General features: G+C 45.0%; 1 protein-coding gene across 4 annotated transcripts in view; it reads right to left on the reverse strand.

Annotated features, from left to right (window-relative positions):
* GHR (growth hormone receptor) overlaps positions 1-22,501 on the reverse strand; it is a 194,060-nt gene extending 171,559 nt beyond the window's left edge. For 2 of the 4 annotated variants that reach the window (XM_074995615.1, XM_074995611.1), the window contains exon 1: positions 22,022-22,090. The gene's annotated coding sequence lies outside the window, so the exon portion shown is untranslated. Of the gene's footprint in view, positions 1-22,021; positions 22,091-22,179 lie in introns of those variants that run through there. The other 2 variants (XM_074995610.1, XM_074995613.1) reach the window with 2 other exon arrangements.
* Positions 22,502-25,209: the final 2,708 nt, after the last annotated feature.

The raw sequence follows: 25,209 nt of genomic DNA on the forward strand, positions 1-25,209 counted from the left end.
AGGTAACACCTATTACATTTCCAGGGAAAAGCAAATTAAGTCCATTATGTTTATAGTTTACACATTTTTCCTCTTCCAGTATTTTGACATCCATGTAGAACTTCAAAACAGTTAAGTCTTCAGCTATAAAGAAAGGATGTTTTGGGTTTCTGAGTATCAAAACAACCAAATGTATTTGCCTGTTTGTAAAACTTGCAAGTATATACCAGAACATAGTTAGCTATGACAAGCATAAAAATGACAGAAATTTAAAGCACGTAGAGCTCATACTGTGTAAGAATATTGAAAATTTTTGCATCACGTTTCATGCACAATTGGCATTTTGAATTTGGGGAAACAAAGAAAGAGCAAGAGAAATATGGCAACCTACCACAGAGGCAGAGTTCAGATAAGTGAAAAGTCCAACTAGGAGAAGGAAAAGGTTTGCTCCTGCCATGCAAGTTGACTGCACAGATGACCCTTCATTTTTATACCCATTGCTGCACTGAATGAGAGCAGAAATGGAAGGATGTGTGGCTGAAAGATATCCCCAAAAACCCTGGAATTTGCTCTCTGCCTTGATCTGCCAGAAACCGTATTGCAGAACTTATCGTTTCTTAAAGATGCATCAGGAGATGGGACTGGGTCAGAGATGCAGATTGAAGGACCTATGTGATGGAAAGGTCTACTGACATGACGAGGTCAAGTGTCTTTAGATTTTGTGCAACGGGCTATTAACTGGGCATTTGGAATGGTAGTTCTGATGAGGCAATTTCAATTTTCCAAAAATATGTTTGGGAGAGACCTAGAATTCTGGTTAGATGCCAAAGATCTCAGAATTAGATGAACTTGGATGAGCAACAAAGCAAGAGTTGAGTAATTTCCTGATGGTTTAACTAGTACTTAGTGTCAGATCTTGAAGATATAAGAATTTTTCATGATCCATTTGCCTATAAGAACATAGCAAAGCCATAACAGAAAAACAAATTATTTCCAGTCCCCCATCTGTCAGTTGTGTGGACATCCAATGCATGTTTGTCCCTAATGATGCTTGAGGTACGTTAGTACTACTGAGCAATAACTGTGAAGAATCTCATGTCACTATTTCACATACAAGTGAGATCTGCTGCCAACTAGCTCTTACAATAATCAGCTAATTGCATGTAGTAACAATCATCATCAATAACTGTGGGCTCAGCGCCCGTTGGTGTGTGATGCCTCTCTCACTATTTCCTTCCAGTGGTAACAATGATGCACTATTTATTCATTGTTGAGTCTTTCATGCCCCCTAACAGCATCTGCTGTTGAGGCAGTTAAGTATGAGTTAATGGGATTTCTCTTCTTACAGATTTTTCATTGTTACCGTACTAAACAGCCTGTATGGTGACAAGGTAACTTGTCTGGCTCATTAGGTAGTTATTCACACCTCACAATGATTTTTGTGTGAAACTTTCAGGAGATCACACTATAAGCAAAGAGAAGAGCATTGAACAGGATGCAATCTAGTCTCACTGGGAAGCAGTTACATCTAGCATACTACATTTAAAATGGAAACAAAATTTTAATGTTCAGGGTATTATTTCATGCTGTATTTTCTCTAAGGGCATTTCTACACAACAGACAAGTTAACCTGTGTCAGACCTATGCAGTTACTACAGTGGCTGATGTCCACATCGCCATCCTTCTCTCAGTCGTGCATGTCCTCATAAGGCACACTTCCAGTGACTGAAGAGGAGCGTGGGGCTGGGGGTGTGGTGCAGGGAAGGAGAGAAGAGGTGGACTGAAACGCAGGGCTCTCTGTTCCACACAGCTCCCTGCTGGGTGCCCAGCTCTCCCCCTGGCTCTCGCCACCCACTTCGGGCTTCTCAGCTCCCTAAGCAGGAGGGTGTAGCTGCATGTCTTTCTTGTCCATTTCATGGCTCCAGCATGGACCCTGAAACTGACAATACAGTCAACAGCAGATATAAGTAATGCAGTGTCTACATAGACTCTGCATCAGCCTAACAATGCTGACATAAGTCCTCTACTTCTTCTGGTGGTGGAGTTATGTTGGTGTAGTAAGGCACATACATCAGCAGGACTAGGCTGTCATATGTACACAGGCATAATTAGGTCAAGAAAAGCTGGTTTATGTTGATCTATCTGTGTAGTGTAGACCCAGAGTGTGAAAAAAGAGAAAGCATGCCAGACTCAATCTCATAACATGACTTTTGACTCACAACGCCAATGCCCTTTAGAAATACCATATAACTGGAAGACTCTAGACGAAATAACTCTTCCTTCTGCTCTAATGTGGAAGCCAGCACTGTGAGCACCATGGGTTAGAGATGCTCAAGCAGCAGACAGCACTGACTGTATCAAAATGAACGGCTGGGCATGGGCAGGCCCATACCCTCCAGTCCATGATTGCTGTCTTACAGAATGCACTGCAGGAAATACATGCTACACCTATTCTGCAGTCAGTCGTAGTCAGCCTGCTGGTGAACTGCTATTTAGCAGGCATCCAGCTGTCTCCTAAGCACCACAGGCATATGCTTCCAAAGAATGCCAGTCGGGAAAAAACAAACTGTACCATTCCCTCTCCTTCTTCATTGCCCACAACATTAATATTGGTCCGTAAAAGCTAGAGAGTCAATCCCAAATATGAGAAACAACAGCCTCCTCTAGTTTAGCTACTGTACTAAGAGGCACTTTTTAACATGCATCATTAGCTTCAGGAATGTATGAAGGCCTGGTTCTGTAACAGCTTCATACATATCACAATGCCATAATGCAATCTCACGGACATTAACTTGAAGCAACAGTGAAAAATTAAACGCCACTGAAAATTAAGTTTCCCAAGGTGGTGACTACCTTCTCATATTCCCCACTTTGGTCCATCCTTACCAGCTGCAGATGGTTCCCATGCCCTTAAGGTGTTTTGTGATTATTTTGGATCTTTACTTCTTAGCTCCTATATCAGGGTCAGCAACCTTTCCAAGGCAGAGTGCTGAAGTTTGACCTTTATGTGCTGCCCAAGTGCCAGTGATTTTTTTTTAAAGTCAGTAATAGTCCAACTGATAATGGATTTATTAATAAAGATGCAGAGCTTTACTACTTAGGTGCTGGTTGATAGCATTAGCTGGTTGTTTATTAATCCACAGGCAGCATGGCTTTGAGCAAGCTCCCGGCTGCATGGGGGAGAAGGGGTAGGGCTGAGCTCCTGCCTCACGTGCAGATGAAAAAAATCAGCTTGCATGCCACTCTTGGCACCCACACCGGGTATTGCTCACCCCTGTTCCATAACCTGGACTAAACTGATGACTTAGGACAAAATAACACTGTGCAAGGCCCCCAGATTTCCAGATAATTGTTTTTAACCATGCCCAGGGCACACCCCCATTGACCTTTCACACTGCTGACCCTTAGATCTACCATTACAAACTGAATAAAGAAAACGTTTTACACAACATTCGGGCTGCAACAAATAATAAACATGTCTAGCTGTGACACTACACTTTTCATCACTAGATCTCAAAAAGCTTAATAAAGAAGGTTAGCATCATTATCAATTTTACAGATGGGGGAAACCAAGGCAAAGGAAGGTGAAATCACATGCTCAAGGTCATTCAGCAGGCCAGTAGCAGAAATGGGAGTGGAACCCTTATCTCCTGAGTCTCTGTCCAAATAATGGTCAAAGCCCAAAAACACAAAACAATGAATTGAAAGTGCATCGGCTCGTAGTGTAAAACACAATGCCATAGGAACAGATTTGTGCAAAAAGCCCAGGGAATTTTAATCACACTTGCAGAATACCATATTTGTATTGGGAATTAAAAAACTAACAGAGGTCTCCAACCAAAATAGCGAGAAGAGCCATTTTTTCAAATTCAGTTACAAAATCAATATTTCAAGAGCTGAAATGCATGTGAATATGACACAGACCTTAATAAATGTCAAACTGTACTTTTTGTACCCCTTACTTTAAGAACAGCGCACACACAGTGATTTGTATAAGTCAGAAAGTTCAAGTTACTTTCAAGTTACTTTGGAGAGCAAAGGAGGACAAGGAAATGCCTGTGCCTGGGGATAAGCTCGTAAACAGGAAGGAGCAATGTTCACATCAACCCTCCACATTCGCACCCCCAGTTCCCAGGCTCTACCCCCCCTTCAGCTCCCCAAGCCCATCCCCCATCTCCAGGCTTTGGTGGCCTCAGCCCTGAGCCCTCAAATCCATCACCCATCCGCAAGCTCTAACCTCCATCCCACAAACCCGCCCCACCCATTCTCAGGCTTAGCCCCTCACAGTTCCAAACCCCCTCCCATTCTAAGACTTAATCCCTCTCAGCCTCAAAAACATCCACTCATCCCCAGTGCTAACACCTCTCAGTTCCAAAGTGGCCCCCCACATCTCCAGGATTAACCCACTTCAGCCCCAAACCTGACCCGGGACTAACCCATCTGTGGTGCTGGCTGGTGAGCCTATGCCAGGCGGCCATGTGTGCCCAGCAGAAGGAAGGATGGCATAGAGGGGTAAGTGAGACTCCCTACCCTGCCACCAGTGAAATAATGGAATTAAATTCAGTTGGTTTAACAGCTAAAACCCTCCTGCCAGACCTTAAACCAATTAAATTTAGTTCTACTGTTTCAGCAACAGCAGGGCAGGGAGCCACAGAGGAGTCGGTGGCAGCAGTATCTGGAGCCACAAATGACTCCTTAAAGAGCAGCAGGTTGCCAGTCCCTAGACTAATCAAAGCATTGATGGATTTTTAGTGTACCCATGCTTTTCCCTGCTATAGTTGTAAGCTGTAGAGATGCTTACTGCTGCTGCAAACAAAAAACAAACAGAAATCTGCCTTTGTCACTACAGCTACTCTGCCAAGGCACACAGATATGCCAAAAGAGCTATGCCTCACAATGTAGCTTTAGGTTGCAGGCATATGCTGTGGAAATAAATAATAGTTTTTATGATTTAAACAAGTTCTTTTAATGGTAGGGTGAAGGAGAGGGAGATAAAGGAAAATTATATAATTCAGAAAGCCATTTGCAAATCAAGTTTCATACAAAAAGAAAAAAAAGTAGTATAAAAATAATCACTATGCTCTTAACCAAAGGTATAATGTGTAGCTCCACTTCATTATGTATAATGAAAAAAAGTACACAAAATTATGGACACCCATTGGAATCCACATTTCCTCACTACTAACTGCACCACTACAGCTTGCAGAAGGTTAGCTTCAAACACAAGTTCAGACAGATTCTGGCCAAAGTGCTGATAAAAATTATTTGCCCAAAGCAAATTAATATATCCACTCAAAGATTCACGGTCAGAAGATAACCACAGCTGTTCTCTGGAGAACAGACATAAATATTGTCCTCCTCTTCATGGCCAGTACTGATGTTCGTGAAGCAGAGGTCACAAGGCAGAAGGGATGATAAGGGATGATTCACAAAATTGTCCAGTGATTCCATATTCTCTTTCAAACATTAATAGTTAATTTAGAACCTGTTTTATTATATGTATAGTTGAGACTATGTTTTCCAAAGTGCACTACTTTGCATTTATCACTGAATTTCATCTGCCATTTTGTTGCCCAACATTTTTGTAAGACCTTCTTGTAAATCCAAAGCTGGCAGCAAAGAGTTAACCATCTGCAGTTGTTTTGCATCATCTGCAAATTTAGCCTCCTCCCTGATTACCCCTTTCTCCAGACCATTTATGAATATGTTAAATAGGACTGGTCCCAGTACAGACCCCTGCGACACATCACCAGTTACTTCTCTACATTCGCACAACTGACTATTTGTTTCCTCTCTTTCAGACAGCTACCAATTTACAAGAGGACCTTCCCTCTTATCCCATGACAGCTTACTTTGCTTAAGAGCCTTTAGTGAGGGTGTGATGGAGTGGGGGGAGTGCATGTGTGAGTCAGGCTGGATGTCTGAGGCTAGCAGCAGCTCCCAGTGGCTAAGGATGACCCTGGGGCTACAACTGGCAGGTAACACCTCTGCCTGAACAAAGAGGAGGGAGGAGCTGAGCTGAGTTTTGAATCGGGGGCGGCAGTTAGGAGGCGGGGGGAAAGAGGAGCTGGAAGGCAGCCAGCGAGAGGAGGGGGAAAGCTACACCCCAGAGGGGCACCCCTCAGGGTCTTCTCCCCAGGACGGGTTGGAAGGACTGTCTCTGGCTGCTGTGCTGTCGCTTCTGGGAGAAACTGGGCATCTGTTGCCTAATAAACCTTCTGTTATACCTGCTGAGTGAGAGTCAATCCTGCCAGCAGACGGGGTGCAGTGCAGGGGGACCCCTGAACCCCATCACAGAGGGTCCTTGTCAAAGGCTTTCTAGAAATCTAAGCACAGTATATCCATTAGATTGACTTTTTCCACATACTTTTTAACCACCTCAAACATTAGTAGATTAGTGAGGCACGATTTTCCTGTACAAAAACCATGTTAACTCTGCCAATAAATTAGGCTCATCTGTGTGTCTGACAATTCTGCTCTTTGCTCCACTTTCAATCACTTTGCTTGATGCTTAAATATGACTTAGCAGCCTGTAATTGCCAGGATCGCTTCTGGAGCCTTTTGTAAAAAGTGGCATCACATTAACTATTCACCAGGCATTCGGTACTGACTCTGACTTAGAAGGCAGTTTACCAACTCCTGTTACTAGTTATGCAATTTCACATTCGAGTTCCTTCAAAGCTCTTGGTTGAATGCCATCTAGTCCTGGTGATGTTACTTTTCAGTTTATCAGTTGTTTCAAAATTTCTCCTAATGATACTTCAGTCTGGAACAGTTCCTCAGATTTAAAAAAAAAATGACTCATATGGGAATCTTCTGCACTCCTTCAGCTATGAAGACCCATGCAAATAATTAATTTAGCTGCAATAGTCTTATCCTGGAGTGGTTTCTTAGCATCTTGATTTTCCATTGGCCCCAGTGGCTGGGTTCCTGCTTCTGATGTAGTTAATAAAATTTGCTATCAAGTATTTGAATAGCTGTTCTTCAAATTCTTTATGGCCTTCTTGATATTTTCATACTTCGTTTATCAGAATTTATGTTCCTTTCTATTTTCCTCATTAGGATTTAACTTCAACTTTCTAGACCATGCCCTTTTGTCTCACACTGGTTTTTTCAACTTGTTGTTTAGCTACGGTGGCACTTTTTTTTTATTTTCTTACTATCCCTTTTTTTTTTTTTAAATTTGGGATATACAGTAAGTTGAACCTACATTATAGCAATTTCTAAAAAGTTTCCATGAAAGTTGCAGGGATTTCACTTATACCACTCTGCCTTTTAATTTCTGCTTAACTAAATTCCTCATTTTTGTGTACTTCTTTCTGAAATTAAATACCAGTGTTAAGCTGCTGTAGTATATTTCACCCTCCATAATATAATTAGATTTAACCTCTCTCTGGTCACTATTACCAAGCACTCTAATTATATTCACCTCTTGGACCAGATCCTGTGCTCTGCTTAAAACTAATTCAAGAACTGCCTCTACTCTTGTGGGTTCTAAAAGTAGCTACTCCAAGAAGCAGCCATTTAACATGTCAAGAAACTCTCTCTGTATCTTGTCCTGAGATGACAGGTGCCCAGTCAACATGGGGATACTGGCAGCTCCCCTCCCGCTGCATCATTAAAAGTAACAGCGTCTTTAATCTCCCTGAGCATTTCAGAGTCAGTATTGCCATCCTGGTTAGGTGGTCTGTAATATATCCCTACTTCTATATTTTTATGATTAGAGCATGGAATTTCTATCCATAGAGATTCTATAATACAACTGGGTTTGTTTAAAAATTCTACTTCAGTTGATTCTATGCTTCTTTTGCATATATTGTCATGCTCTCTACCAGCACAACCTGTCCTGTCCTTCCTATTATTGCTGTGCCCAACTGATTATCTTCATTCCAGCAAGTTTCTGAGATGTCTATTATATCAACATCCCTATTCAGTAAGGCATTCTAGTTTACATCTTACTATTTAGACTTCAAGCATTTATACACAAGCACTTTAACAACTTGTCACTCTTTAGCTGCCTGTCAATTCAAGAGAGCTGTGTCTACACTAGCCCAAAACTTCTAAATGGCCATTTCAAAGTCTACTAATGAAGCGCTGAAATACATATTCAGCGCCTCATGAGAATGCCGGCAGCCGTGGCACTTTGAAATTGACGCGGCTCGCCACCGCTCGGCTTATCCAGACAGGGCTCCTTTTCGAAAGGACCCCAGCAACTTCCAAATCCCCTTATTCCTGGACTTTGAATATGTATTTCAGCGCTCCATGAGTAAACTTCGAAATGGCCATTTGCATGGCCATTTTGAAGTTTTGGGCTAACGTAGACGTAGCCGAAGTGACTGAATGAGACTCATCATTTAACTGTTTCTCATCAGTTCTTCTCCATATTTTATCAACTTCCATCTTCTCCTCTTTACTAGAGCATAGAGAATCTCCACTAATAGATCCAGGACTTTTTTCTGGTAGAAAGCAGCAGAATGTTCTTCCACCTTTTTCCCCCATGGCCGCCATTTTTAAAAGGCAGCTGAGCAGCTCTGAGCCACATGTGGCTCTTTACACAGTCACTTGCAGCTCCCGGCACTGCTGAGCTCCACCTCCAGCTCCCTGTCTGCCAATGAAAGAGTAGGGCTCAATTTAATTGTTTTAATGGCCAGCTACCCCTGCTGTACTGTACACGGGGAGAGAAGGAGGACTGGGGGGAGTCGCACAGCTGTGCGGAAGGGAACATGGTGGCCAGCAAAGGACCTGCAGCATGTGGCGCTCCTTTTGAAATGCAAGTGAATCCTGGGTTGGGGCGGTGATTAGGGGGATTAAAGGCTGGGTGCGGTTTGGGTCCATGAGGGGAAGGGTATGGGAGGGGGGTCTTAAAGCCTGGTGGAAGGTTGAGGCCACAGAAGAGGGTGGGGGGTTAACGTTGTGGTAGGTTGGGGTCTCGGGGGGGGCCAGGGGTGGTTAAAGCCCAGCCACGGGGAGGGTAGAGGGTTAAAGCGTGGCTGTGGGGGTTAAGGCCAGTGACAGATTCACACTGCACCAGGGGCAGGGAGTTAAGGCTGGTGGCAGGGGGGCAGTGGTTTAAGGCTGCAGCAGGTTGGGGCTATGGGAGGCTGGAGGGTGGTTAAGCATGGAGATGGGTTGGGGCTGTGGGAGGGGTTTAATCTGGGGGGGGGGGCAGAATTCCAGCACCTTTTTTCCTAAGGGAAAAAACCATTGAATAGATCCCCCCCTTAAGAGACATCTCTGCCCATTCCATGTAGCCCTCTGCACCTGTTAGCTCTCTCTCAGCTCTTAGTTTAGAAGCCACTCTACAACATTTTTAATTTTAAGCACCAGCTATCTGGTTGATAAGAACATAAGAACGGCCACACTGGGTCAGACCAAAGGTCCTTCTAGTCCAGTATTCTGTCTGCCAACAGTGGCCAATGCCAGGTGCCCCAGAGGGAGTAAACTGAACAGGTAATGATCTCTCTCTGCCATCCAGCTCCAGCCTCTGACAGACAGAGGCTAGGGACACCATTCCTTACCCATGTGGGCTAATAACCGTTAATGGATCTAACCTCCATGAATTTTTCTAGCTCTTTTTAAACTGTTATAGTCCTAGCCTTCACAGCCTCCTCTGGCAAGGAGTTCCACAGGTTGACTGTACACTGTGTGAAGTAGAATTTTCTTTTATTTGTTTTAAACCTGCTCCCATTAATTTCCATTTGGTTTTCCCTAGCTCTTATATTATGGGAATAAGTAAATAATTTTTCCTTGTTCACTTTCTCTATACCACCCTTAATTTCATATACCTCTATCATATCCTCACTTAGTCTCCTTTTTTCTAAGATGAAACATCCTAGTCTCTTTAATATCTCTTCATATGAGAGCCATTCTAAACACCTAACCATTTTAGCTGTCCTTTTCTGAACCTTTTCTAATGCCAATATATCTTTTTTGAGATGAGGTGAACACATCTGTATACAGCATTCAAGGTGTGAGAGTAACATGGTTTTATATAAGGTCAATAAGATATACTTCACCTTATTCTCTATCCTTTTTTAAATGATTCCTAATGCCCTGTTTGCTTTTTTGACTGCCACTGCACACTTCAAGGATGTTTTCAGAGAACAATCCATGATGACTCCAAGATCTCTCTCCTGATTAGGTGCAGCTGAAATTAGCCCCCATCATATGAGGGACCTTGTCAAAGGCTTTCTGGAAATCTAAGTACACTATATCTACTGGATCTTCCTTGTCCACATGTTTGTTGACCCCTTCAAAGAACTCTAACAGACTAGTAGGACATGGCTTCCTTTTACAGAAACCATGTTGACCTTTGCCTAACAAATTATGTTCTTCTATGTGCCTGACTATTTTATTCCTTACTATGGTTTCAACCAATTTGCCTGGTACTCACATTAGACTTACTGGTCTGTAATTGCCGGGATCACCTCTAGAGCCCTTTTTAAATATTGGTGTTACGTCAGCTATTTTCCAGTCAATGAGTACAGAAGGTGATTTAAAGGGCAGGTTACAAACCACAATCAATAGTTCTGCAATGCCACATTTGAGTTATTTGAGAACTCTTGGGTGAATGCCATCTGGTTCCATGTTGGTTTAGATGGAGCCCATCCTTCCTCCATAAGCTACCCTTTTCCCAAAAGTTTAAACAGTTCCTAATAAATCAAAACCCCTCTTCCTTATATTATTGACTTATCCACACACTGAGATCCTACAGTTCTCCCAGTCTACCTGGCCCCACGTGTGGAACTGGAAGCATTTCAGAGAATGCTACCATGGAGGTCCTGGACTTCAATAGCTTACATAGATCCTAGAGACCAAATTTAGGCAGCTTTCTCCTATTCTTCCCTATATCCCAGGCACCTACATAGACCACTACCACCGGCTCCGCCCCAGCACAACTCTACCTAGATGTGTTGAGAGACGTACTTTGCCACAAATAACCAGCTAAATCAGATGTGAGCTGGAATTAAGTAGATGAATTTTCTGCCCCTGATATTTTTGCACTGAAAAGTTTATATGGGTCAGAGTAGGGAAACACAACAGAATCAGGCGGCTAGATAATGAACAAGTCACTACCATGTCTCAGTGATATTGTGCACTTGGTGATGGTGCAAGCATATAATTTTCATGCTGGCTTTCACAGATCAGAAAAAAATATTCTTCTCTGCCATATAAGTCTTCTCTCCCACTTCTAAAACTCACACTCACACACAGCCCACACCCAAGGGGTCATGCTTACAGCCTGGCAGTCACTGTCAAAAACGGATCCTTGTCAAGTTGCCATTTTTCAAGTACGAACATATTTCATTTGTTTTAATAAACTCAGAGATGTAAATAACTAGTAAGAATTCTCCTTCCATATCAGACCTAAGAAAAAGGCAACAGTAAGTCAATAGAAATGACTGACACTAAAACTTACGCAGTTTCTATAAAGAGAAAAATAAAAGCTCATATTGGCAAAAATCATCAATAATTATCGATGCAGAAATACTTATTTTCATTTCTCTTTGCCCAGTTAGGAGCTGCTGAACTGAGTGACTATTACACAGCAGTGCAATCACTATGCTATCTGGAAATCAAAGCAACAGAAACTTCTACAGGTTGTACCTCCCTGGTCTTGTACCCTAATAACTTGACAGGCCCCAAACAAGGGTGTTGGACAATGGAAGGTCAGGCCTCTGGGGCTGCCAGTCTGCTGGCTGGGCTCCCCTCATGACCGCTGCCCACTCTTTGCCCCCATGCTGCCGGAGCAGAAGCTCCGCTCCTGGACAGGATTCCCACTTCAGGGCTGCTGGTCGGGGGGTGCCTCTGGTACCCTGCCTGCCAGCCAGGCTCCCCACCACAGGGCTGCCAGCAGGGGAGGTAGGGACTCTGGTTCCTTCTGGCCAGCCCAGCTCCACTGCCAGGCGACTGGCAGAGCTCCCTGCCCATCAGCCCTCCTTCCCACCATTTGGCTGCCAGCAGGTGGGAACTCCACACCCTGCCAGCTGCGGCTCCCTAACACAAGCCCACCAATGGGGCATCATTCCCAGCCTGCTGGATCACAGATGCTGCCGGACTGCAGAGCACCAGACCACAGAGCGTCAACCTGTAGCAAAACTGAAATTCTACCTCACTGAGAACATTTCAAGAACCGTGTAAATTTGGTGCATTTAAGAATCCTGTATTCCCGAATTTACACTGTTTGGTTGGCGCTGGAAAGCAAGGGAAGGCCTATCGTGAGGAGCTTAAAAATTTCAAGTACCTGATCTTAAAACTGATAAAAATCAATTGACTGCCACGGATTTTTGGAGAGAGACAGAGGGCAAAGTGCTGGGTGAGAGATTTGCCTCAGCTTGACCTTCACCCAATTTAACCTAGCAGCCACAGAAAGAAGCTCCAGGGTTTTGATATTCACATTATTACCAACCTGTCCTATTTAAAGAGCTAAGACTCAAATCCTCTTCACCAACCTGCAAAGTAAAAGGTCACAGAATCAAGAGAGACAACCCTTTTCTAAACACTGACCTTGTGGGATGGAAAGGAGTTGAGGCTGCTTGAGAACTTTTAGGATGAACTATATAACCTTGAGCCAAATCTCAAAGAAGTGAAGCGAAACTTTTGATCAAACCTGTATGAATCATTCTATTGATGCCAATCACTATCAGTATTGCTGACACATTACCAAACCTAAGATTGCTGAAGCTGAGTGCCCTGGTGCACTCCCCACCCCTGCCCCAGGGCTGAAGCTGGGAGCATTAGTGAAGCTCAGATGCCCTCTCCCCCATCTGAAGCCAGCAGTGGCATGGGGCTGAAACCAGGAGCTCCAGTACATCCCTCATCTGAAGAGGGAAGCAGCTTAGTGCTGAAGCAAAGCCCAGGGACTGAGTTGGAGGAGGGCGAGGGAGGGTTGCCCCCCAACTCTGCAGTGCTTTGCCCAGAGCAAGTCAGTCCCAGGCCCCCTTCCTGCTCCACCCCACCTCACCCACCACCAGTCTGCCCCAGGCCCCACCCTCTGGTCTGGTCACAGGGCAAAAGTCAGAGCCAGGCAGTGTAGGACTGCTGGCCCTCTAGCTGGCACTGCCACAGAGGGGGTAGCTGTGCCTTCCCCCGCCTTCCTCATCAGCTGCTGGTGCCCAGGGCTGTGGCTGATCCTCAGCTCCCAACCCCCTTTGGCTGCTCATGCAGCCAGTCACAGCAGCGGTGGGCTAGAAGAAGCTTCTAGCTCCAAGGTAGCAGAGCTCTTAGCAAGCAGCCAATGCAGTGGGTGCTCTTCTGGAAACAATCCCTAGCTACCCCTCTTCCTGTACCCTGAGCTGCCCCTACTCAAACAAGCCCCCTAGCTACACTCTCCCTGCAACCTGAATGCCTTTCAAATTTTCGAACTGTGTTCCTCTTTAGAGTTACAGTTTTTGATTCTGCCCACCCCCAACCCCCCCAGCTGGCCTGCTGAGTTAAGGCAGGGAGTTGAGCTGGCACCCTATAATGCAGAGCTGACCTGAGCCTCAATGGCCCTTGCTCCTCCCCCAAAATAAAAGCCAAACTACACCTACACCCAAGTCCTATCCCTCACCCAGGCTGGAGCCTAGAGCTTTTACTGCATGTCAAAGAGGGGACCACCTCAGAAAGAAAAAGACCAAGAACCATGGTATAACTGACAGATCAAGACCTTCATGACATGATAATTTCAGTTCTAATGCCTCTCTCCACATCAGTATTATCTAGGAGGGTTTTTTTAAGACTATTTGTGTTACAAATCACAGGCAGTTAGCATGAGTGAGTGGTGCAAATGATCAGCATTAATGAATTAACAGTAGGTGAGCTGAAGAGAGGCCATTCTGAGCCAGTGTCTCACTGGATTATGGACTTGTTCATCACTTCAGGTCTGAGCCAGTGCCCCAGTGTTTACCCTGAACAGAACTGCACGCTGAGAAAAGCAAAATTTATATAAAAAGGAGGCCTGTTCCTAGATAAACTGTTACCAAGTTAAAAAAAAAAAAAAAAATGAACTCCAAGGAGACACTGATGTTCACGCTCATGGCTGAGGCAAGCAGAATTGGGGTAATGTAAGCAAGATGTTCCAAAATGGTCATGGACGAGCACCCCACCTGGACTGGAGGGTACAACGAATGAACTGAGTAGCACCTCACACAGGTTGAGGGATATGACCAATGGACTGAGCAGCACACCACCCGGGTTGAGGGGTACAACCAATAAACTAAACATCACTCCCTCTAGTCTGCATCATACCAAGAAAATAAATACTACATCAATTTGTCAAAGTCCATCAACTCAGCATATTGGGATGATGTGCACGTCGGACTCTCACCTCAGTCAGCTAAACAACATTACCTGGGGTCTGGGCAGCCCCAGAGAGAAAGTGTGAATGGGCTTATGAGTGTGTATGTACTTAATGGGTTAAAAATTAGGCTGTTATATTGGGATAAAAACTCGACCATTAACCATTCAAGCTACATATTACTTTTAATTTGCTTTCCAATTGTTAAATATTCAATTTAAACATGGTTTTTAAATTGTTATGCAATCAAATGCATGCAATCAAATAATTTTTGCTGTGTTAATTATTCTCTGAGATCATATGTGGGACCTGCTGCCAGCCTGATCAACTGTGCAGCAGCGCCCATTTTGTGACATTTGCATTTATAAGCCTCTGCCTACTACGTGAAGTGTACAGCAGTAATTACAAAAAACTTTAATAAACTCCACAGGGCTCATCAAAGGTATACAAAAGTACTCCAACTCACCAGGTCCTGAAGGTAATCAATCCAAGCTCTATTAGACACATGAGTTAAAAAAAGAGGTAGATAAAGGTATTTCGTGTAGAGTTGAGAATCCTTCATAGAGTGTGCACTCCCACCTGTCCCTTCTCCCCTCTTAATTCATGCATCTCAGTTACCAACTTCTGCAGCATCATCAAGTGGTCTCACTGGTCATCAAACTATTCAGCTATTTATCAGCCAAAACTAACACCCTGAACTTCATCCCAAAACCAAGCTGGCAGCCACTGCAGATCAAGCAGCACAGGTACAACATGTTCCTTGAGTGAACTCAGTTTAACAAGCCTTCAGCACCAACTTCAAGACAAATTTCCAAATCACCTGAAGGTGCAGAGCTCACTGCAGCAACAAGATCTTGAAGCGACGCAAGTATGAATCACCATGGCGAGGTGTGCATCCAAAAGAGTAAAGTACAGATGTTTTGCCAGGTGCAGCCCTGAACACAGGAACTTTGCTGCTCCAGTACTTGGAATATCCAAAAAGCAGCTGGGGGAACTCAGCAAAATATCCAGGTTCTAACTACCAGGCACAATCCCTTCATTGAGATAACTAATGTAGTCTCCTCTGGTAATTCTGATTACATTCCCCAGCCTGCAACTATTAACTCAGCTTTATCTGAACTGAGCTTTGGTCAGCTAGCCATCAAACTCTGCTGGACAGGTTGTTCAGCTGCCCTTGTCAGGTCCTATGAGATGGAGATATACCACCTATGGGAGAGAAAACAGAACTGCTACATACCGGCCAACAGAGAGCAGACTCCTGTGCATGGGGGACTGATGATATATTTACAGATTAGTGAGGAGAAATACTAGTAATCCACTATACTTGATAGTCATTGATTATTTTAATGTTTATCTTGCCAGTACTGAAATTAAGCTGATTTGTCTAGAATTGTCTGGGTTGTCCTTCATCCCCCTTTTAAAGATAAATACCATATTTGCTCTTGTCTGGTCTGGTCCTCCTCCAGGTTTTGTAGCCTGGTACCTGTATTTGCAACACTACTCAGGTTGGCCCAAGTTGACCTTCCATCATGGAGGAGTGGACAGGCCAAATGGAGTAAATGATGCTACAATTCCACGAGTCAGGTCACAATGCCTGCACCAGGGAGCGAGGCCCACCCAGCCCTTCAGGACATGGGAGTTACCATGACAGGGTAGGGCTGCCTCTCATCTGCTCTAGGACAGAGGTTTAACCCAACTAGAGCCTTTCAGCACAGATGTAATAGACAGATAGAAGAGTCCTGGTATGTGTGACATTTTCACCAGCATAACAAACCTGCAGCCCTGCTCAAGAGTATAGTTAAGCTTTTCTGAAGCTGACAGTATTTTCTAAAGGTATTGAACAAAAGAAGTTACTATGAACTACATGTTTTATTGTTGTTTGCTCTGACTCCTTTTCAAAAAGTCGCCTGCTTATATGTATTTAGCATTTCATATGCTGGGATGACTAGATACGGAAAATATCTTTGTGAAGGGATGGTCTTAATCATTTACATGGAGCATATTTCTCATACACTGATGATCAAACTCTTAGGAATAAGACACATTGTACATTTCACACATCAAAACTTTCTGTAAGTAAGTAGCAGCTGCATTTCAGGATTCTATACAGTAAGTGACTTGTGGTAAACAATCTGAGCACAAAATGTTCCTTCAAGCCCCAACATTAGTCTGTTCCTGCCAAGCAAGGCTGATGCAATACGATACTTTCTGCCTCCAGGAGGTCAGCAGCAATGGCAGATTCGATGCTCCTTAGCCTGTTCTTTACACGTTGCCTCTCACCTCGAAACACCATCCCAGTTCTGCTCTGCCAGACAAATGCTCTTTCCTCATTCAAATCCTTCCTACACTGTGACCTCACCCAGGAGGCTGATACAAAGAGCGACAATAAATAAGACAGCTAACTGAAAAGAAACCCAGCCTTCTACTGAACCATCACAAAGTGTACATACTTAGCAGCAACCACACAGTGGCATTGTGGTAACCCACACCCCATCCGTTCTATTCTTTGTTATTCCTTATGCCTTGCTTCCCACCTAAATGTAATTGCAACAATGTCTGTCTAGCACTGTTTTAGCTGTTGGAACACTGAAAATAGTCAAAGAAATACAGTGCTTCCTAAGTACAGAGAATGCCTCATATTCTGTCCATGAAAGTTTGGCATTTAGAATAACATTTCCAGCATTCCAAATGCTGAAACTTGATTCTCTGATTGATAGTCTAAGCATGACATGAGTAGTCATATAAATCAAACAACTAGCAACTTCTGAAGCAATAAACAGCCTCATGAGCAAACCGATAAAAAAGCAAGGGTCACATCTGATTAGCGTATATCTTTACATACAATTAAGCACAGTCGTAGGAAAATGATCGTAGAGGTAAAACTTTACACATCCAGTGCCCTCCAAGAGACCTGTGCTACAAGAGGCAGGGACTAGAAAGGCTCTCATTCTACTTCTGGCTGCTCTTTTGTTCTGCTCTTTATTCCATTCTGCCTTCCTCACATTCTAAGGGTATGTCCATACTTAATGGCAGAGCAACCCATAGCTAGAATTGCATATCTGCAGCCAACTGTAAGGACTAGTGTAGACCATTCCTCCTTGTAACCTTTTGTCCTTTCCTGTTGAAATCACAGAGCTAGCTGAAGGGTAAACTACTATTCCACAGGCGTATGGGAGCAGAATCTGCCCCAGGTGAGCTCTTCTGTTCTCCCCACCTCTTTGATGGCGTGTGGTCTGCTGGCAGCTTCAGATCCATCCTGGAGAGAGATTTCTTAGTGGAGGAGTTGCTTGCCTCCCCACAGTGGGAAGGACCCCAAGGGATCACTAACATATAAGCACTACTTTAGTTACTGTTGTATGATCAGACTGTAATAGAAACACTCCACATATGGGCCGTGTCTACACTAGCCAAAAACTTCGAAACTGTCATGCAAATGGCCATTTAGAAGTTTACTAATGAAGTGCTGAAATACATATTCAGTGCCTCATTAGCATGCGGGAGGCCACAACACTTCGAAATTGACAAGGCTCGCCGACGCGCGGCTCACCCAGACAGGGCTCCTTTTCGAAAGGACCCCGGCTACTTCCAAGTCTCCTTATTCCCATCTGCTCATAGGAATAAGGGGACTTCGAAGTAGGTGGGGTCCTTTCGAAAAGGAGGCCGTCTGGACGAGCTGTGTCAATTTTGAAGTGCCGCGGCTGCCCGCATGCTAATGAGGCACTGAATATGTATTTCAGCACTTCATTAGTAAACTTTGAAATGGCCATGTGCACGGGCATTTCGAAGTTTTTGGCTAGTGTAGACATAGGCATGGTGATACTAACTGGTGCTGTCGTACATCGCTGTGACATTAGTGATTGTTCCATGTGTTAAAGACACAATTATATCAGTACTGAAGATGACAGGATTCAAGTAAAACACTGCATGATAGAAACCTTGCAAGTTCCCTATCATGAGCAGTTACTTCTAAAAGTTTACTACTGTGGATAAATTGATAATTCCAGCTCAAATAAAAAAGCAAAACAAAAATACACTGATGAGTTACCTGTATAGGCAAACATTTGCCTGCATTTCACAGAGCAGCACTCCCAGGGAAACCCATTAGACACTGAAAAGGCAACTCAACTGCCTTGTTTTCACACACTTTATAATTAAAAGTTACTAGCATATTAACTAACACGTTGCATTTCTTGGCATGAAAGGCTGGGATACAGTGGAGGAGATAAAAGATAGGAATGTTCTATTTAAATAGGTTTCCTTCTTAAGATGTTTTGCACAACTTTCCATAAATGTTCCTATATTTCAAAAGACAGTCAACAAGACATTTCAATCCCTGCACCCATATTTTCAGAAACATCTTTTAAATCAGTATCCCTGCCTCAAACAAATCTTTCCAGATCTCATAACAAGCCTGGTTTAATTAGGCCTGTGTCCAGGAATATGTTCTGCTCTGATCTGAGTGAACAGCTATGTAAAAGACTTTTTTAAATTCAAATGAAACTTTCATCAATTTGACAAACGTCCTCAATAAATCTGATTTATCTTATGAAATGCTTGTTGGCAGGCTGACAGCCACATTCTGCTTTCATTTGCACATCTATAAGAGACAGCTATTCCACTGACTTCAATGAAGTTATTTCAGTTATTTACAATGGAATAGCTGAGAGCAGAAATGTGGCCCATGGTATCTCTATGGGCTGCTCCTTGCAGTTATGGGTGGAGCAAAGTGCAGCCCTGGAGGAATCTATTAAATATACTGAGCTAAGATATTTACCATGACTGTCCAATAAGTAACTACCTCTGAACAACTGCAGAACAGCAGTTAAATATAAGCGCTTGGGATTTTATTGTGAGTAAACACCAACTATCCAATTACTCCATTTTTCTTAATGTGGCTGGCTCCAAAACTTTAATTTATGGAATCTGTTTTTAAAGGACTTTATTCAATTTTATTTCACATTGTGCACTTACCATAAATCACACAACAAAAAAAAACAGTTTACTGTTATATCCTGCATGGAAAGCAGAACACTGATTGCTCACTAGCCTCAATTTCAAAATAGCCTACAAGTTTACAAACTGTTTTGCAGATGTGCACGAGATACAGTGAAATTTGATCACTAGAGTAAATACTACTGGTGAGATGACACTCCCTGAAAGCTCCTTGCTGTCTTACAGGGAATCCTAGCCCACATAAAATAGGTGATTTATCTAAAGAATGTGATTGTGAAGCAAAACAGCGCCAACATTTTTAAGACTACATTTTTTTCTTTCAATAAAGTTCTCCCATCACCGCCCACAAATATGTTTAGAGGGTCACAATGTTTTGTTTGCTTTGTGTTTCATGCCTTAAGCAGTAGCAACACTTAAAAGAAATCTTTGGGGCTGCTCTAACCCACTACCCAACCCCCATTCAACTGCTACAAGGGTGGAGACAGAGAACATACTGGGATTTTCCAAATACAGACAGAAACAGGACAACTGGTGATCTATAAGTATCAATGTAATTCCACCAGGCTATAGACTGGATTTTAGTTTGTAATAATAAGACAATAATAGCAATATATACATGCACAGGAACAACTTTGCTGTGTAATAAAGGAACCTTGGAGGCGCAGGGCGGGAGGGGGGGCAGGACTTATACCCAGAGGGACCGACCAGAGCTCCCATCACAGCTGGGCAGTCTAGCCAAGCAAAGAAAACACAAGGGCAGGGCAGAGGCTCGCACGGTATCACATGCCCCCTCCCACCAGATATAGGTCCTGTATTTACTACTACTAAAACCCCTGTACTCCCAGTGGAACATAGGTAATCTACAAGCCTCCTCCACTTCGCTCTGTCTTGGGACAAAACTAGTTGACTCCAGGAGTACCCCAGTTGCTGTCCTTCAATCTCAGTTTCTCTCTTTTGCATGTTCCTTGCAATTCCATTTGAGTGTGACGGACTAAACTGGATGATGGTTTTCTGAGAGTGTGGTGTAAGCATCCCCACTTTCTTCTCTTGATATGAACGTCAAGTGATTCTTGTCCTGCTCTATTCCAAAGCTCCTCATTTGTGACAAAGGCTTGTCATTTGATGTGAAGCATGTACCTCAGGCATCTATTTATGAATGTCTGGAGCTTATGATTTAAAGACTTTTTTTAGTACATCAGGTCTCACATCCATACAGCAGAGCACTCTTCATATTTATGTTGAAGATCCGCAGTTTCATCTTTGCAGATATTATTTGTGAACTCCATATTGGATGGAGAGTCTTGAATGCAGCTTTCCCTGACCTGCCACTGATATACTTACCTGTTGCTCAGTCTCTGCCCATAATCTCTGCCCAAGCACATGAGCTCCTGCACATCTTCCAAGGCACCCCTCTGAGTGTGAGAGTGTTGTTGTTGGCAGCTTTGTCTTGGTCTTCCCCTTGTTAATAATACTCAGTCCATTCACTGAGGCAGCTTTGTCTAGTGTTGTGACCTTTTCTTCCACCAGCTAAATGTTCAGGGGGACCCAGACAGAGGAGCTGCTGCAGACTCTGCTCCACAGCCCCAGGCAGTGGAAGTGACCACCCTTGCAGTACACCTCTTCCAACAGCTTCTCCTGGTGGCAGCCTTCACCGTGTTCCCCAGCACAGGGAGGAAGGAAGCCCACAGGTGGCTGGCTGTGGGCTAAGCTCCCTCTTTCCACCGCATGGGACAGTCTTGTGGCACCTTATCAACTAACACATTATGGAGCATAAGCATTTGTGGGCGAAGCGTAAGCATAAGCCTTCATGGGCAAAGACCCACTTTGTCAATTGCATCTGATGCAGGAGGTCTTTGCCCAGGAAAGCTTATGCTCCAAAATATCTACTAGTCTACAGGGTTCCACAGGACTTCTTGTTGCTTTTGAAGATACAGACTAGGAGTTGGCTACCTCTCTGGTACATGGGACAGTGTTTCTTTTCCTGTTGCTAGAGTCCCAGTGCTTCCCACTACCTTCTTTGCAGGCTGCCCTGAGACTAATACCCAATGCTGGTTCTCAGGGCACAGACGACTCCCCCACTCCTGGAGCAGGGGTGTGCCCAAAGAGAACTGCTTCCCTAGCACTGCTGTGGGCTCACCTGCCTCCCAGTTAGCAACAGCTTGTACCGGAGTCTCTCAAAGTGCAGGACTCTGGGGCAGCAGCAGATGGCTCAGGCCACCCCTCAGGGAAGGCTTGAGGAAGGCGCACCTGCCCTGCCCCGCCCCACCCCCAGGAGCAATGCAGCCCCTTGGGGAGGGCACCGAACATTATGGCGTTAGCCCCCCCTTGAGTTGCACGCGTTCATTGTGCCGCCCCTCACCCAGAGCCCCAGGGACTGAAGCGGGGTGAAGGTGGCGCTGCAGCCCCGAGCCCCCACCCGGCCCGTCCTCCGCGCCCCTCGCGCACGAGCCGCCTGTACAGGGGGAGGCGAGCCGGAGCGCAGCCTTGTGCCCCCACAACCCTCACGTGGCGCCCCCTTCCCCAACCACAGCCGCGAGTCGCCTCTGGAGCCAAGACCGTAAGACCCCGCCCCCGCGCCCCCCGGCCGTACTCCCTCCCATGGGGCCCGGGGGGCCTGACCGGGCTCGCACTCAGCGTGGCTGCGTGGGGCCAGGCACCAGCCCGCTGAAGAAGCCAGCGGGCAAACCCAGCGGCCAGCCAGCGCGGCTCGCCCCCGCCCCTTCCCCTTCCCCTTCCCCTTCCCGCGCCGGGCTCGGCCGGAGTTGGCCAAACTTCCCCGAGTTTCGCGCGCCCCCGGCAGCCGGCACTCACCAACCCCAGGGCGCCCGCGCTGGGCCCGGGGGCAGCAGCCCCGCTCCGCCCGTGCGCCTCACAACTTCCCCCCGAGGCCTCGCTAAAAATAGCGGCGGGCCCAGCGGGGCCGGCTCGGGTTACACCTCCCGGCCCGGCCAGCAGGCGCTGCTGCGTACCTGAGTGCGCCCGCCAGGGCGGCTCCCGCTCGCCAGCCACCGTGCACCGAGGTCCCGCCGTGCCGCGCCGCTACGGGCCCCCCATCGTGTCCAGCGCGGGACGCTCAGCGGCCGCCGCCTGCCTCCGTGGCGGCGGCTGCTGCTGCTGCTGCTGCTGGGGGTGGGCCCGCGGCCTCCGGGGGGCTCCTGCCTGGCCGAGCCCAGCCCAGCCCGGCGGTTGGCTGCTGCGCGGGTGGGGGAGGGGAGCAGGGCCGCGGCCAGGGGCTGGGAGCGGGGCCAAGGGCTCAGCGCGTTCCCCGCCCAGCCCGCGGGGAGCTGGGGCTGGGGCTGGGGCTGGGGCGTGTCACTTCCCTGGGGCGTGCGGGCTCCGACTAGGGGAAAGCGGTGGGCGTTGCAGAGCGCTTCCCCGGAACTCGGCCGCGGAGGGGGAGCTGTGGCTTAGCGGGCACCAGCCATTCCCGCCCGCACCTGAAGCCCACCCTTGGCCTCAGCTGGGCGGTGCGGGTCCGCGCTTCCCTGGGAAGGGGAACAGATAGGATCGGATCGGATCGGATCAGATCAGATCAGCCCCGGGAGGGAGGGTCCCCGGGCTGCCGGTGGGGGGGAATGAGGATGCATCTGTCCCCTCTGTCCAGCTGGACAGCAATGCCGTCTCCCTCGGCTTCTTCCAGGCACTTTTTGGAGTTGGAGAGGAAGGTAACACATCCTGTTTATGAGTACATGCTGGACATCGATTTCTGCCTCCCCAAGGCACTTTGTGTGACTGCTCCTGACCATCATTAGGTTAGGCGATCATTGCAACAGTTTTTTGTTTGTTTGTTTTTGTTTTTGTATTTTTGTAGTCAATAAAAAGCTGGACTTATATCCAAATAAATTAGAGGTGATGAAGATATGCAAACTGAAGAATGAAACACACAGTACAAGGCTTGTTCTTAAAAAAAAATCTCCCTGACTTTGTGTTTGCTAAAATAAGAATATGATAATAAAGTTTTATGTTTTCCATGCAGTCCCCTTTTGACAAAAATGCTTTGCCAGAGTTAAGCAGTACTATTACAGAGAAGAACAATAGTAAAGCAAGGGAAGAATTAGGATCTGTATGCAAGGTGAATGAAGCAATACAAAATCTTAAGATTTTTATCAGACATCCCTCTAGAGCATTTGCAGTAGATATTTAACTCGTCTTTGTGTGTGGCTAATAATATGATTTTCAGTGTTGTGTAACTACTCAAAACACTATAGGCAATAAAAGGCTATACGAGGAGCAATTACAGTGGTGTTCCAATTCAATTTATTTTAATTTATTAAGTTTGCCTTCAAGATGATGAAATTAGAGATTTAGGCTCAATCACTTTTTAAAATGCTCAAAAGTGAACTGTCCCAATGAAGTCCAGCATCTGCTCATCTGCACAAAGTAAAGCTTGTGGGTAATCATTTGTGGAATTGTGGCCCTAAATGTCTCCCAATTAGATTCACAAGAGGAGGATTTAGTCAGAAAACAATGCAGTAACAAAGAATGCAAGGACTGTTTTCAGTTCCAATGATATGCACCTTAAGCAAACTCTGTTACTTTTTCAATTTCATGTGCTTCATAATAGGTACCTTATAATAGTACTATGATTTCTAAGTGTGGAAATCCCTATGATGGTAAAGAAGAATTAAAATACAGTATCTGTGGGTTTTACAAAAGAAAAAAGATGGAGAAACTATAGGGATTTGGTGGCAGCTACTTCCCAACATCTGAAATGCTAGCTATGGAAAGATAAGAGAAAAAGGAGCTTTGCCCCTGTTTCATTTCATGGGTTTGAATCAGCATTAAGAGTCAATCAACTAATTTTATCCTCTAGTGTTGCTTTCCTTGATAAAAAGAGCTTTTGTGTTTCGTCTTCATACTACAGTAAACACTGTCTTATCTGGCATTCTGTCATCTGGAACTCTCAAATAACTGATATTTTAACCATAAGTAAATTATATAGTTACATTTTCCAGTATAATGAAAGTATACATGCAAAGAAATACAGCAAATACAGCATGGGCTTGTCTACGCTAGCTCCCTGCTTCGAAGGGAGCATGGCAAGTAAGGTGTTGGGAGATTATGCAGCAGTTCATTAAACTAATTCTCCCCTGCAGCAACTCTGAAGGGTTAAACTTTGTAGTGCTGGCTCACGTGTAGCCGTGGCTAACCCGCCGGTACTTCAAAGTCCCTTTACTCCTCACTTTGGAGTTGCTGCGGGGGAGAATTAGCTTAATGAAGTGCTACATCTGCAGCACAGCACTTCATTAATAACCTCCCAACACCTTACTTACCATGCTCCCTTCGAAGTAGGGAGCTACTGTAGACAAGCCCCATAAGTTTACAATATATAACACTGCTGTTATTAGTAAATAAATTACTCTGCATACATTTTTGTTTTTCTCTTAATATCTTATCTCTCTCTCTCTCTCTTTTTAGTGTTACGCATTGCTAGGTATACCTCTCTTTCATCCAGAATATTTGCATATCCAGCAACCCCTAGTCCTGGGGCTACTGGATGCGAAAGAGTTCACTGTACTCAGGGTTTTGCTTCCTTGTGGTTGGATTCAAAGTCTTCAGTGGGCTTCTATCAGGGTATCATGCTGTCTGAATGGTTTGCAGTTGTGATTGCGATTGCCAGCCTCAGGGCAGACTCTGAAACTTGAAGGCAGAATCCCCTAACGGGTTGTATGTTCTAGAATTAGATTTCCCCAACCCAGTAACAAGTGTGAACTCTGAAAGCATTATATCAGTCTCATCACAGAGTCACAGGCCCCTTGGCCATTCCAGTCTATCTTGACACCACACAAGCTGCATTGTGCAAGGATGGTGACTTAACATGAAAAATCACAATGATCTTCAGGTTACCTCCAATCCCAAATCTCCAGTCATTTAACCAATCATACTCAGATCTCAAACTAAAGACGTCTGTAGCCAATCTAGTATAAGTTAAATATTTACTAGGAAAAGAAATAAGTTATGTACAATCTAAAATAGGAAACAGACACACACAAATGAGT

The sequence above is a fragment of the Carettochelys insculpta genome, chromosome 5, assembly GCF_033958435.1.
Source record: "Carettochelys insculpta isolate YL-2023 chromosome 5, ASM3395843v1, whole genome shotgun sequence".
Lineage (NCBI taxonomy): Eukaryota > Metazoa > Chordata > Testudines > Carettochelyidae > Carettochelys > Carettochelys insculpta.